This window comes from Girardinichthys multiradiatus, chromosome 9 (assembly GCF_021462225.1).
Source record: "Girardinichthys multiradiatus isolate DD_20200921_A chromosome 9, DD_fGirMul_XY1, whole genome shotgun sequence".
Lineage (NCBI taxonomy): Eukaryota > Metazoa > Chordata > Actinopteri > Cyprinodontiformes > Goodeidae > Girardinichthys > Girardinichthys multiradiatus.
In genome coordinates, this window is record NC_061802.1 from 14,043,292 (window position 1) to 14,057,467 (window position 14,176).

Below are 14,176 nucleotides of genomic sequence, written 5' to 3' on the forward strand. Positions count from 1 at the left end.
GACGCCCGAAACCTGTACACAGACAGGTGCTGCTTCAGACTTGACACAGAAGGACTTAAGGCAGCATACGCAGTGGTGGAAGACTCAGGGACAGATTTTGTCACAATACAGGCAGAAGAACTGACAGATTCACAATCAGCACAGAGAGCAGACGTTTTGGCAGTGATAGCTGTTCTGGAAATAGGAACAGGGCAGAAGGTTAACATGTACACAGACTCCGCATACGCCACTGGAGCAGTACATGTAGAACTCAAACAGTGGCTGAGTACAGGATTCAGAACTGCAGGACAGAAACCCATTAAACATGAACAGGAAATGAGAATGTTGGCTGAAGCTTTGTTGCTCCCTCAAGAAGTAGCTGTCATTAAATGCAGAGGACATGACAGCAGTAACACCAGAGTAGCACAAGGGAATCAGGCAGCTGACCTGGCTGCTAAACAGTGTGCAGGATATCAGCTCAGGCACATAATGCTGTGTTCAGAAGCAGGGTGGACACCAGAACCCACCCTGGAAGAAGTAATGAAACTACAAAAGAGGGCTTCTCCTGAGGAAAAATCAGTTTGGAAGGCCCGAGGAGGCTTAGAGGATCAGAATGGTCTCTGGAGAAGCCCAAATGGACGTCCCATTTTGCCACCAGGTCTTACCAAAGTAGCCCTAGAAGAAGCACACGGAGTAGGACATGGGGGAACAATGCAAATGTTGAAAAATCTTGAACACTGGTGGCACCCTTTTTTGAAACCAATGGCAGTGCATTGGATTCATGTGAGATGTGCAGGCAGTTCAATGTTAGACCAACCTTGAAGCCAGCATCTGGAAAGTTCCCAGTAGACCCAATAGCAGGAAAATAGGTTATCATTGATTATACAGACATGACAGAGAGTAAATGGGTTCAGATATCTGTTGGTGTGTGTGGATGCATTTACTGGATGGCCGGAGGCGTGGCCTACAAAAAAGGAAGACAGCAAATCTGTGGTGAAGTGTTTGATAAATCATTATATCCCTAGACATGGTTTTCCAGCTAAAATAAGGTCCGACAACAGAACACATTTCAAAAATGAGGAACTCAAAGAAGTGGAAAAATTTCTGGGACTGAAACACTCATTTGGCACTGCGTACCATCCACAGTCACAGGGGAAGGTTGAAAGAATGAATCAAACCTTTAAAACCAAATTGGCTAAGATCTGTGCACAGTCCAAAATGAATTGGGTTACGGCCTTGCCATTAGCTCTGATGTCTGTACGGAGTTCTGTAAATCAGAAACATGATTTAACTCCACATGAGCTGCAAACAGGGAGGCCATTTCCAGGCCCACAAACAAGGTTACCGTTTCTCACTGAGTGTGAACAATCTATGTCTCATTGTGATTATTACAGATCTCTCCACAGTCTTGTTACAGATTTCTCCAAACAGATCCCAGCAGAACCAGAGACCAGGGTTGGAACCATCACATCGGAAGCCGAGCCCGGTCCATTTCAGGTCACAGAGAGGACAACCCATGTAGTCAAGCTGAAGGGCAAAGACGCTACTTGGTATCACTGGAGCCAGTGTGCAGGAGCAGGACCACCTCAACGATCCCTTTCTCAGGTCCAGGAAGATCTGAGCGAAAGCACAGGAGAAGATAATCTCACTTCTCTCACCCAAGAAGGGGCAGAATAATCCCCGGGTGAGAGTAATTAGCCCAGGGTCAGTGTGCCCTGAGAGCTGAAGACAGAAGAAGAACAGCAGAAGAAGAGGCAGAAGTGATTGAGTTTTTCTCTCACTGGGAGTGGTAGAGTTTCCCTCCCACCCCAGAAGACACTGTTCGGCGAACATTTTATATTTTATATTACATTTAGATTTTTTGTATCTTTTTTCAGGTTATGATTTAACTGTATATGTTTATGTTTTAAGTTTCATAAGTTTTAAAAAAATGAGTGCCCAAAGTAAGGGAACTACACTCTAGGAGTTTCATCATAGGTGGAGTGTTACTCTCAGTATTCATTGTTACGTTTATTTTATGGTATTTTTGTGAACTTCCATTCCAGACATGTTCTGAAAACCACTCCGGGAAGGTGTCCAAAAGGTCTAGGGTAACTCCATCCAAGGACGTATGCCTTAAGCGTTATGGGGAATTAAAACTAAATTACACGTTAGGAGCAACTACCACTTTTCGGTTTGACCTGTGTGATGTCATAAAGTGTGGGAAGAATCCGACTGCCTGGTTGGGGTATAATGTGTATTTGTGTGCCAATCTCGACGTGTCCACCCAATGCACTGCAGGCAGGACCATGAGTTTATATGGGGGAAACGAGCTTTGCGGAAACTGGGTTCACGCAGTGGGGTATACGGTTAGGTGGACACCCACCCTGACATATGTAAATTCACGGAATCGAGAAAAAGCCAAACAAATCAGCCTGGTGCGAGCGTTGACACATAACACACTTGGGGGTGTCAATCCAATATTTTTGTCCATAAAATCGTTACAAGAAGGTTTGCATCGCATCTCTCACAAGTGGGATGAGGTGATGTATTTCACTCTAGGGGTAGAGGTAACAGGGACCGACCCCCAGGTACTAATCAGAATCAGAATCAGCTTGCCAAGTTCGTACATACAAACAAGGAATTTGCCTCCGGTACACTTTGCTCTTTTGTTCTGTTTTTGCATTACAGAATATACACATTTACAATTTACAATGTACAATATACACATATCTAATGAAAAAGGTGCATTTGCAACATCTGTATGCTGTTGTTCTGTACTGTATTGAATGTTCATCAGAGAAACAGCCTGGGGGAAGAAACTGTCTCTGTGGCGGCTGGTTTTAGTAAACAGTGCTCTGTAGCAGCAGCCTGAAGGTAAAACTCTAAACAGTTTATGTGCAGGGTGTGTGGGGTCGGCAGAGATTTTGGCAGCTCTTTTCTTGACCCTAGACCTGTATAAGTCCTGGATGGAGGGAAAGTCAGTTCTGATTATTCTCTCTGCAGTTCTGATTATTCGTTGCAGTCTGGAACTGTCCTGCTTTGTGGATGAGCCAAACCACACTGAGATGGATGAAAACAGGACAGACTGAATGATGGTAGTGTAGAAGATGACCAACAGCTCCTGTGGAAGGTTGAACTTCTTGAGTTGCCTCAGGAAGTACAGTCTCTGCTGGGCCTTCTTTCGAACAATGTCTTTGTGTGAAGACCATCTCAGGTCCTCAGAGATGGTGGTTCCTAAGAACCTGAAGTGGTCCACGGCTGATACAGTGTTGTTGAGGATGGTGAGGGGGGTGTATGGGGGTGGTGTTCTCCGAAAGTCCACCACCATTTCCACAGTCTTGAGTGGGTTCAGTTCAAGGTAGTTCTGACCGCACCAGTGTACTAGCCGATCCACCTGCTGTCTGTATGCAGACTCATCACCGTCCTGGATCAGTCCAATGACAGTGGTGTCATCTGCAAACTTAAGGAGTTTCACGGACGAGTCCGATCAGGTGCAGTCATTTGTGTACAGAGAGAAGAGGAGTGGGGATAGAACACACCCCTGGGGGGCACCAGTACTTATTGATCTGGTTCGGGAGAAGATGCTCCCCAGTCTCACCTGCTGCTGTCGGTCTGTCAGGAAGCTGTTGACAGGTGGAGGCTGGGACATTGAGCTGTGTGAGCTTCTGGTGGAGGATGTCTGGTATGATAGTGTTGAAGGCCGAGCTGAAGTCTACAAACAGGATCCTGGCGTACGTCCCTGGACAGTCGAGGTGTTGCAGGATGAAGTGTAGACCTAAGTTAACAGCATCATCTGCTGACCTGTTTGCTCGGTAAGCAAATTGCAGGGGGTCCAGCAGGGGGCCTGTGATGTCTTTCAGGTGCTTCAACACCAGCCGCTCAAAGGACTTCATGATCACAGACGTCAGGGCTACAGGCCTGTAGTAATTTAATCCTACGATGGTGGGTTTCTTGGGAACCGGGATGATGGTGGATCGTTTGAGGCAGGAGGGGACCTCACATTTCTCTAGTGACTTGTTGAAGATCCTTGTGAAGATCGGAGCGAGTTGATGTGCGCATGCTTTCAGGCATGATGGGGAGACGTTATCAGGTCCTCCAGCTTTCTTTGTTTTCATGCGCTGAAAGAGCCTGTTTACCTCTTCCTCGGAGATCTTTAGTGCAGGCAGAGGATCTGATGGTGGGGGGTTGGTTGCTTTATGGGAGGAATTTGTTCCTGAATGGGATGTAGAGGGGATGATTTGAGGTGTGAATGGCTTCTTGTCATGTCTGCAGTAGAAGCCATTCAGACGGTTGGCCAGGAGATGACTCTGTTCAGGATGGGTGGAGGGGCTCTTGTAGGCAGTCAGGTTTCTCAGACCAGTCCATACAGCTGAAGTGTCACCAGTAGAAAGGCTGTTCTTAAGCTTCTCACTGTAGCTTCTCTTAGCTGCTTTGATCTCTTTTGTTAGTTTGTTCCTGGCCTGCCTGTACTGCACCCAATCTCCACTGCTGTGAGCTTCTTCCTTTTCCCTGCACAGATTCCTGAGGTGTGGAGTAAACCATGGCTTATTGTTCCCAAACGTGCAGAAGGTCTTGGTCTGCACACACATGTCCTCACAGAAACTGATGTATGATGTCACCACATCAGTTAGTTGGTTTAGGTCAGTGGCTGAAGTTTCAAAAACAGTCCAGCCTGTGCATTCAAAGCAGGCCTGTAGCATCTGCTTTGATTCCTCAGTCCACTTCTTAACAGTGTGAACCTTGGGTTTGGAAGCTCTTAGTCTCAGTCTGTAGGTTGGGATGAGGTGGATTAGATAATGATCCGAAAAAGCCAGAGCAGCCCTGGTAACAGCATGATATGAGTCCTTTAAAGCTGTGTAACAATGGTTCAGTTTGTTTTTGTCTCTGGTGGGACACTTAATATGCTGTCTGTATTTGGGGAGTTCATTTGAGAGGTTTGCTCTGTTAAAATCTCCCAGTATTATGATGAAAGAGTCAGGGTATTTTTTCTCCAGGTCTGTAATCAGCTCAGCAAGATGTTTTTCCGCGGCAGAAGTGGAGCCATGTGGTGGAAAATATGAGCAGATTATTATAAACGAGGAAAACTCTCTCGGTGAATAAAACAGCTTACAGATTATGGAAAATGACTCCAGCACTTTTACGTCTCTGCACCAACCTTCATTTATATAAAAGCAGACTCCGCCTCCTCGCCTCTTCCCCGATAGCTCCGCACTGTGATCCGCTCTGAGCAGCTGGAAGTCCGGCAACAGCAGTGCGTGGTCCGGGATGTTTTCACTCTGCCATGTCTCAGTGAAGCAGAGAACCGCTGTCTCAGTGAAGCAGAGAACCGCTGATCCACGGAGGTCCGTTTTTTTACCGGTGAGAAGAAGCAGCTCGTCCATCTCTTTGTTGAGAGAGCGGACATTTGCCAGGTGGATTGAAGGCAGTGGTGTGCGAAGTCCTCTTTTGCGGAGCTTTACCAGCGCACCAGCACGCTTTCCACTTCGACGTTTTCGGCGCAGGATCCCATATAGAGCCGCAGCTCCGCTTGCCAGGAGCTCAGTGAACCTCGGATCAATGAAAGATGGTGAAAAAAAACCAAGAGAGGACTCTCTGATGTTGAAAAGTTCCTCTCTACTGAATGAGACTACAGGATTGTGGCCCGACACCACAGAACTGCGGCTCGAAAAACATAAAAACACACAAAATACAAAAACAAAGAGAGAGCGAAGCTCTGAGGCTGCCTTCATCGGTGCCATCTTGTAAATCAAAGTCAATTTAAATAAACCAACACCACAGGTACAGGCCACTAGTACTTCTACAGTCCCAGAACCAGAAGACCAACTAGAAGGGGTGATGAAAGTAGATTACTCCACCCTGCAGCCTCTAGAAATAATCCAGATGTCCACAGGTTACACAGATGATAATCTTTGGTTGCAATGGATGACTCAAACTGCAAAGGAACAAAGTAGGTCTGACTGCATTGCATGTGCATCTGCAAGGCCACACTTAACCACTGACCCAGCCCCGTTATATCCGGAAGATGCTTGGGGGTACAGTTGCATGTTACAACTGACTAAAGAAGCCATCCCAGCCAACTGTTCCACGCTAGCTAACATCTTTCCACCCATCCCAAACAATACCAAGACAGGACCATTCACTCCCCAGAGGCCGAATCGGACATATTCTTGTTTCAAGTTCACCTCAAACACCCCAAAGGTGAATGTAGGACAAATTCCCTCGGACTGGTGTAATACCACCACGTCTGGAAAAGTGATAGGACTTTGGGCACGAACAGGATTATATTACTATTGTGGAGGATATAGACTTCTCACTAATATACCGAATAACACCATAGGAGTACGTGCAATGGTCAGATTGCAGGCCCCGTTGATTTTAATTGGTGCTAATATTACCTCGGTGCCTTGAGACGACATTGCTGTAAATAAGCGCCGTTAAACTAAATAATCTGAACTGAAACTATCTGTGTAGTTATGCTGCTATAGGCTTAGGCTGCTGGAGGACATAATGACCACTTTCACCCTCTTTGCTACATTCTCACACTACTCTCCAATTTTGCATTATTTGCTGTTATTTCAGCTTTTAACCTTGTTCTCTCTCTTTTCTCTTCCTAGAAGTTACACCTGGCCTGGCTCTGTGTCTACCTGTGACACCTTTCTGGAGAGGGTTTTTGTCCGAGCTTCTGCTGGCAACAACTTAATGCTCACTCTCTATCAATGATCCACATGGCCCTGTCTTGTAGTCTTTAACCCTTTCTCTCTCCTAGACATGGTGATTGACTGTGCTTTACTGTAACTAATTATATGTGCTCTCTTTCAGACTCTAACGTTGAAAACTGGAGTTTATATGTTCTTTCTTTCTAGGTGAAAGGACTAAAGAAGTTACATCCATTAACATTTACTTTTCCTTCCCATAGAAAGTACTCCTGGATCAGTGCTTCTTTGTTCTCTTTGTGTCCCTGCTCTGTTCTCTCAAACCCCCAGTCGGTTGTGGCAGATGGCCGCTCACACTGAGCCTGGTTCTGCTGGAGGTTTCTTCCTGTTAAAAGGGAGTTTTTCCTCTCCACTGTTGCTACATGCTCATACGGGAGGAGTGAATGCTGCAAGTCACTGACTGGATGCAATCTGCTGGGTTTCCTTTTCTTAGACAGAAAAACCTTTTATCCAATTTGAATAAATAACTAACTCTGACTGCACTGTTCAATGGTTAGGACTAATTGGAATGTATGTACCTGACTTTTATGAAATGCCTTGAGATAACATGTGTTGTAAATTGGTGCTATATAAATAAAACTGAATTGAATTGATTACCAGAGGTTCTAAATAGTTGTTGCTCCATTTTTGCCAGATTTTTTTCAGAGTTTTTTTTAAGATGCAACTTTCTCAAATTAACACAGTTTATTTACATTCTAACATGCTCTCTTACATTGCTTGTTCTATTATTAGACAAAGCTGCTAATCCCTTTACTACTGAACAAAGCAATAAGGGGGTGAGGGGGTATGCAGTTAATTTCTTACCATTGTAGTTTTGGTAATGTCCTACCAGATGGAGACATTGGTGAATTTTGTACTAACCGTTCTTCTTGCCCACAGGAGGGATGGAGCTGTAATGGGGCCATCAGTAAGCTTAAAATGGTAAATGGCCTGAACTTGTATAGCACTTTATAATATTTAAATAGATTAGGATGTGCAATCTAGGATGTTTAATACTTAACTGTTGTAGTAAAGGGAGCTTTACTCACCTTTAAAGTCCTCGCAAACATCAGAGTCTCACAGTTTAGGATGCTTCGCCAAGATTTTTAGAGTTACTCAGTCTTCTGGCCACTTTGTTGTCGCAGCTTGCATAAGGTGTCATACCCTTTGGTTTTCCTGTTCATTTTGATTCTTAGGCAAAAATCCTCTAGAAAATGGGGGTAAATGGTTTACTTGCCACATTTTGGCAGTGTTAAACCTACAGCCGCAGTTTAATGTTTTGATTCTCAGCTATCTGGTTAAGCTTCTGCTAGTGAGGGGATGGGTTAGGTGTCTGTGTGTCTGCAGCACCGCTGTGCAAATGAGTGCTAGATTGCGTGAGTGTTTATGCCTAATTTTTGCCCTAATACAGCCTCCATTGCATTTTGACAACAAAAGCTAGTTTGACCTTCAGCTTTCTTGTACCACCAATGTTTTTGTGAGCACTTAAATAAAAATACAATATTGAAGTTTGCAAACTTGTTAGCTGTGAGAAAAATTGTGCTTGGCATTATAGTAGTAAAGGGTAACATATAATGTAATGCTTTGAATGTTAAACATTTTGATGATGTAAAAGAATGTGGCCATTTTGCTAAACTTCATTAAGCACTCACTGAGTTCAGCATTAGGAGGTAGCTTCCACCAAAAATACAGCAGATGTTTGCAGCTGTCATTTCCAATCTAACACTGTGTCCTTGTCAGATTTTGAATTTCCACAAACCATTTGTAAACACAATTATTTCTTCTGCTTGGAAAAACAATGACTCCTCTGTAATTACTGTAGCTGTTTTTGTAGCTGCAGCGTAGGCGTGAACACAGGGTTAGAATTTCAAGCCAACTGGGTGTGCAGACATTCATGACAACACTTGGCACTTTATTGTGTCTTTTCTCTCTTTGTAGGGACTTTGAGCTAACAAGAACAGTTTCAGGGGATAGCCAAAAAGAGATAAAATAAATTATTTTAGCATTTCAAGTACTCACAAGGTGACATCACATCGTCTGTTTTTGGGGTGTTATTTGATGACTGCGTGTATAATGTGAAGTACAGATTGTACTGCTTTGGCTAATCTTGAAAAATAGTTTCAGAGTACACATTTTGTTTTACACCCTTAGTGGTGGGGCTTTAAAGATGGTAAGACAGCCTGCTCGTAATGAGTCCATAAAACTGCCTCATGTTTTCAGGCCATCACTGTTATGTGCCTGTGGTGATGGATGCTCTGTCAAGGCCAATGAAGCATTAGTCTATTTATTACAATAAATCAAAATTTTAACCATTTGCAAAAATCAATAGATGTCTTCACATTACCTTATTCATACGACTGTAGATTTTAGCTCCGTTAGGTGTATTATCATTCTACAAATAAACAAGACGTTTATTACACTGGGCATTTTCAGGCAACATAATTGAATTACAACCAGATTATGTATTCTTGCCCTGCAGGTCAAGTGAGCATATCTTGAAACCTGGTTTGTTCTATTCTCTCCTAGCAGTACTCTATTTATCTACTTTGTACAGATCATAATATATTAACCCTTCATGTAATTTGGGCAAATATCCAAGAGGCTACTTGCTGGATGCAAATGGCATTAACTGTTCAGATTCAAACCTTTTTTTTCTTATATTGGAGGTTCTTGTTGGATCATAAATTGCCTGAGGCAAAGATGGGTATGAAGGCAAGCCTACATGAGTCAAAAGCATAATTTACAGCAAGCCCTCCATTACCTGTGTTTAAATTTCATGCTCTTTAACCTCTTTATGAGAATATGAGTTTGCTTGGAGATATTTATTATGCAAAGATGGATATCACTACCTGTGTGGCTGGTTAAATTGTTATGCTGAGTTTACAGATAATATTGGAGAACCTATCCATTGCTAAGGCGTCAAACATTATAAATTGCATGTATGAAGAGTAATCAGTCATGTTACACCTAAACAGGGCCAGTAATAAGCATTATATATATGCTGCTTTATCATGAGCGGAACTATTACAAAGATTAATTTCATCTTAGCTGAAATTTCATTTCTAACTGCTGCTGGTGCTATGGCTTGTAATAATGGTGAAATCCCAAGGGATATACAGTATATTCAGAATAAAGACAGTGAAAGCATTGCAACAATTAATAACAATGAAAAAAGCACACAGACAGGGTAGATGCTAATGCTCCTCCCTAAATATGTATCTAAACATGCAGCAGGTCACGCTGTAAAAACTATTTGTTAAATTTGGAAGAAAGTGAGGTTTATTTATAAATCACCTTTCCCAAACACAGATTGGTAAGCACATGTAAAATTCATGTATAATCATTCATTCATTAATTCATACAAATTGTCAATTGTGATAAAACAATTAGGGATAAAATCATCATATGACCAGTTAAACAAGAAAAAATGTTTTAAAGCGGTCTTTAAAAAGGTATCCTAAGAGTCAAAACAAAGTATAAGAGAAGGTTTAAACCAAAGCTTTGGAGTAGAGCTGTGCATCTCTGGTTTGTGGCTGATACGATGCGTATCTCTATATACTCCCAGCGATCCGACAAATTTAAGATACCGTATTTTCCCGACTATAGAGCGCACCTCAATATAAGCCGCACCCACAAAGTAAAAAAAGAAAAAGAAATCTAAACATATAAGCCGCACTGGGCTAAAAGCCGCTGATATCGACTGAACTGATTACATAGTTTAACTGAACATAGCTGAACTGATAAGTTTCTGAATGGTGCCTTTAGCATAAAAGTGAAAGTGCTGATCAAACAAATAAAAAAAGTTATTGATTGGTAACAAATAATGCTTTTCGGTGAAACATTGGTAATTAATTACGTTATCAAAACACCAACCTTTTGCAAACGGTCTTGTCTACCAATTGAAGTGCTTTTTAATAAAACCTAACTTAAAAACAAAAACACTGAGGCTTAATCCAAAATTACAATATCTGTCATGCTGCAGATGTAATTAACACAAACTTAGTAACTCAGCAGAGAGCAGAAAAATGCATTTCTATATTATGTTATTACTAACAGTAAAACATATAGTTTTCCAAAAAATATTTTAACCTTTTTGGTTTATAATCTATTAAACATTTGATGCTTCTGCAAACCAGCACTAGTACCAGATATAAAAGTTAAGTGTAATGATAGTGAGACATCTGAGCTATGCTGAAAATTTTGTTCTAGTTGGAATTTCAGCCTGTGTGCGCGTTTATAGTGGTGACTTGACTCTCCCTCTTATCTCCTGGTTGGCTGAAGAACCCGATGATCTCCAGCTGGTTGCAATGACTGATCACCTACTACAGTATTTAAGGCTGAGCAAGATCAGACCTCAATGCTGAAATGTAACGTACCCCAGGGTATTACACTTTCAAGCCTCTGAATTCAAGTCAAAAGTTACAAGTAACTCAGAATGTGTTCTGTGTTCATCTAGTCTGTGCCATGTGGATTTTCCAGGCACGTCCTGTCCTTGTGTTTGAATCTCCCTTGGACGGGCCATCTCCGACCATCTGCGCCAAACAGAGATTCTTCATTCTCTCAGCAGCCTAAACTCTGCAAACTACTGTTTCTGGTTACCTATTCTTAAAAACATTATTCAATAAGAATGACAGAACATTCCACCCAGGAGTCAGACGCCCAGAGCAAATCAGAAACTGAAAGGATCCACTATATTCCATTGGGGGGGGGGGGTTGATTTTCCTGCTCCATGAGGAAGGCGGAAGGCACAGCTAAGAGGTTATTGATAATGAAGCCGTTAAGCAACGGGCCACTCCATTGTCTTCCGGATCTTTGCTAAGGAGACCAGAAGGAACGGAAATCCACTAAAGGGTGTGTTTTATAAGCTTTCTGACCGAACAGCTAAAGGATCACATGGCAACCAGAGATGAACGGGATTACATCGACAATGCTATTGATCTGGCCTATCGGATAAATAATCTGTTAAGAGAACGGAACAGAGAGGAGCTACAAACCCTGGAATTCTTCTTCTGTGGTGTTTAAAAAATTTTAGCAACACCTTGTGCAAAATCTTTGTTTTCATGGGAAACCTCGATTACATAAGGCAAAATAATAATAAGAACACTAATAATAATAATAAGTAATAATACTTTTAATGAACATTAATAAAAAGCATGAAAACACAGAAGAAATGTAACTCTGACCACAACATGAAAAGCAGTTATAGAAATTGTACAGATAAGGATTTCAAATATTCTACAAGGATTCTGGGATTATCTTACAATAAAATGAAATAAAAAGTGTGCTTTCTTACTTTACAAAAATAAAAGGGTGAATCCTACTTTAAGAATCCCCTAAACTCCACTCTTACCTGTAGCACATTCATTCCATGTGGGAGTGGTGTCTTTTAGAGTTTTTTTTTATTTTTTAGGGGTCACTTTTCATCTGAAGGTGTTCACAAATGGATTTTTCAAGAAAAATATCATACCACAATTGTAATCATTATGCTGTTACTTGCAAGCTTTACACATCATGTTGGGTTTAAGGTAATTAAACACTGCACCTGTTTATATGACTAAAAGTATGAGAGCTGGAGCTGCTTGAAGAGTTTTCCATTCCATTGTGGGAGCTGTTTAACAACCACCCCTCATGACTCTACATCAACAGCCAGAGGTGCACTTAAAGGCTTAATGCCATTTCCTTTCTCTATTTTGTGTGGTTACACTCCCAAACGTTTCTGTGGGGGCAAAGTGACATGAATCTAGCTGTTAAATATTTTTTAAGGGGACCCTTTGAAACAAAATAGTAGGAACTAAGGTTTGAAATATACTCACTGTCATAAAGTGGTTTGCAGGCGGACCAAAGTGCAGACAAGAGCTGGGCAGCAACATGTTGTAACGGCGATGACGGCAGCGGCGTGAGGAGGTGGAGGTGGCCGAGACTGTCGGAGGTAAACTGGAGCGATTCCGACCCGGTATGAGAACTGGAGATACCAGCGTCGGTAGGCTGATTCCAGCCTCCTCCATTTCCTGGAGCAACAAGGGCGAAGGTAATATCTCCACCTCTTCACCATGCAGTTTCCTCAATTCCTCCTCCTGCTGTCTTATCCACTTTTTCAGCTCTTGAACTCTGTCTGCTTGGTCCTGTTGGCTGGTTCCTTCTGTCATAAAGTGGTTTGCGGGTGGACCAAAGTGCAGACAAGAGCTGGGCAACAACATGTAAAAAGTCTTCAGCTTTATTTCCAGAGATTTTCCAAAGAAACCAATCAAGGCACTGCAGATACAAACAAAAGTCCAGATGCAAAAACTTACAAGAATGGTTCTGCAGGAACATGGAAAAACCCAGCACAAATACGTGGGTAGAGAACGGGGTATGACAAACACAAGGAACCAGCAACGAGCAGAGACACCAAACCAACTAATATACTGGGGAAAGACAAAGGCAGGTAATCAAGGGAACTGAGAACAGGTGCGACAAGGAGGCAGGGGAGCAGAAGGAACAGGTGAAACAAATAAACAATAAAGAGAAACCAAGACCTAAGCAGAATAGACTAAGATAAAATAACCAAAACATAAGACATCTAGAATAACCAAGAGGTAAAGGAAACAGAGGAACTGGAAGGAACAGAAGAATAACAAGAATCTAAGGCCTAAGCAAAAGGAAACCCTGATTACAAGTAAACAAACAAACACTGATAGAAACAGACTGAGAATGAAGCAGAGGACTAGAATAAAAGTAAACAATAACTCAAATTGACCTAACAGGAATCAGAACTGGAACACTAGAAACTAAACATAAAGAACTAAGCTGGACAGAACAGAATAAGAACACAGAAAGGGAATAAAGATGAGGAGGAACAAAAAACAGACTAGAAAAACAAGAAGTGTGCAAGGTGAAAAAGAATACCAAACCATAAATAAACACAGAGATATTAAAAAAGAGGAGCTAACAAATCCAGGAGAACAAAGAACCCTAATACAGAGACTAATCAATAATAGAACCATACAAAGTAATAAGGAAACAACCATAAGGAAACTTAATGAGGGAGGAGAACAACAAAACACCAGGAGGCAGTAGAGGGAGCAAAACAAACTAATAAACTTAATAGAAACATCTAGACAAAATAAACCATCACAAGAAACCATAAAACAAAGTCCAAAATGTCACTCCGTGACACTCACAAATGTAAGTGGTTTCTCAGTTAACATATTTGATGGCACTTAAGTAAGCAAAGCTTATTTGTTAAGCACCTTTCACAGACAAAACCACAAAGCGCTGCACAGAAAAACAATAATATATCTGGTAAAATTAGGTAATAAAGATCCAAAAGCACACAGTAAAACACACAATAAAAATCAACATTCAACAGAAAGCCGGTTTAAACAAGAACGTTTTTAACTGCTTTCTAAAAGAGTCCACAGAGTCAACTGAAAGTAGAGGTAGAGCCATGGACTAAAAGGCTCTGTTTCCCTTGGTCTTAAGTCTAGAGTATGGAACAACTAGAAGTTCTGAGCCTCTGAACGACAGTATATGTCATATTGTTT

The 14,176-nt window shown here is 41.8% G+C and overlaps 1 long non-coding RNA gene across 1 annotated transcript; it reads right to left on the minus strand.

The window, feature by feature from the left end:
• Positions 1 to 11,768: 11,768 nt before the first annotated feature.
• On the minus strand, positions 11,769 to 13,000 carry LOC124874515. Its single transcript, XR_007039821.1, has 3 exons — positions 12,944 to 13,000; positions 12,467 to 12,836; positions 11,769 to 12,369 (listed from the first exon to the last, which is right to left on the minus strand). It is a non-coding gene; the product is annotated as an uncharacterized LOC124874515 (long non-coding RNA).
• Positions 13,001 to 14,176: the final 1,176 nt, after the last annotated feature.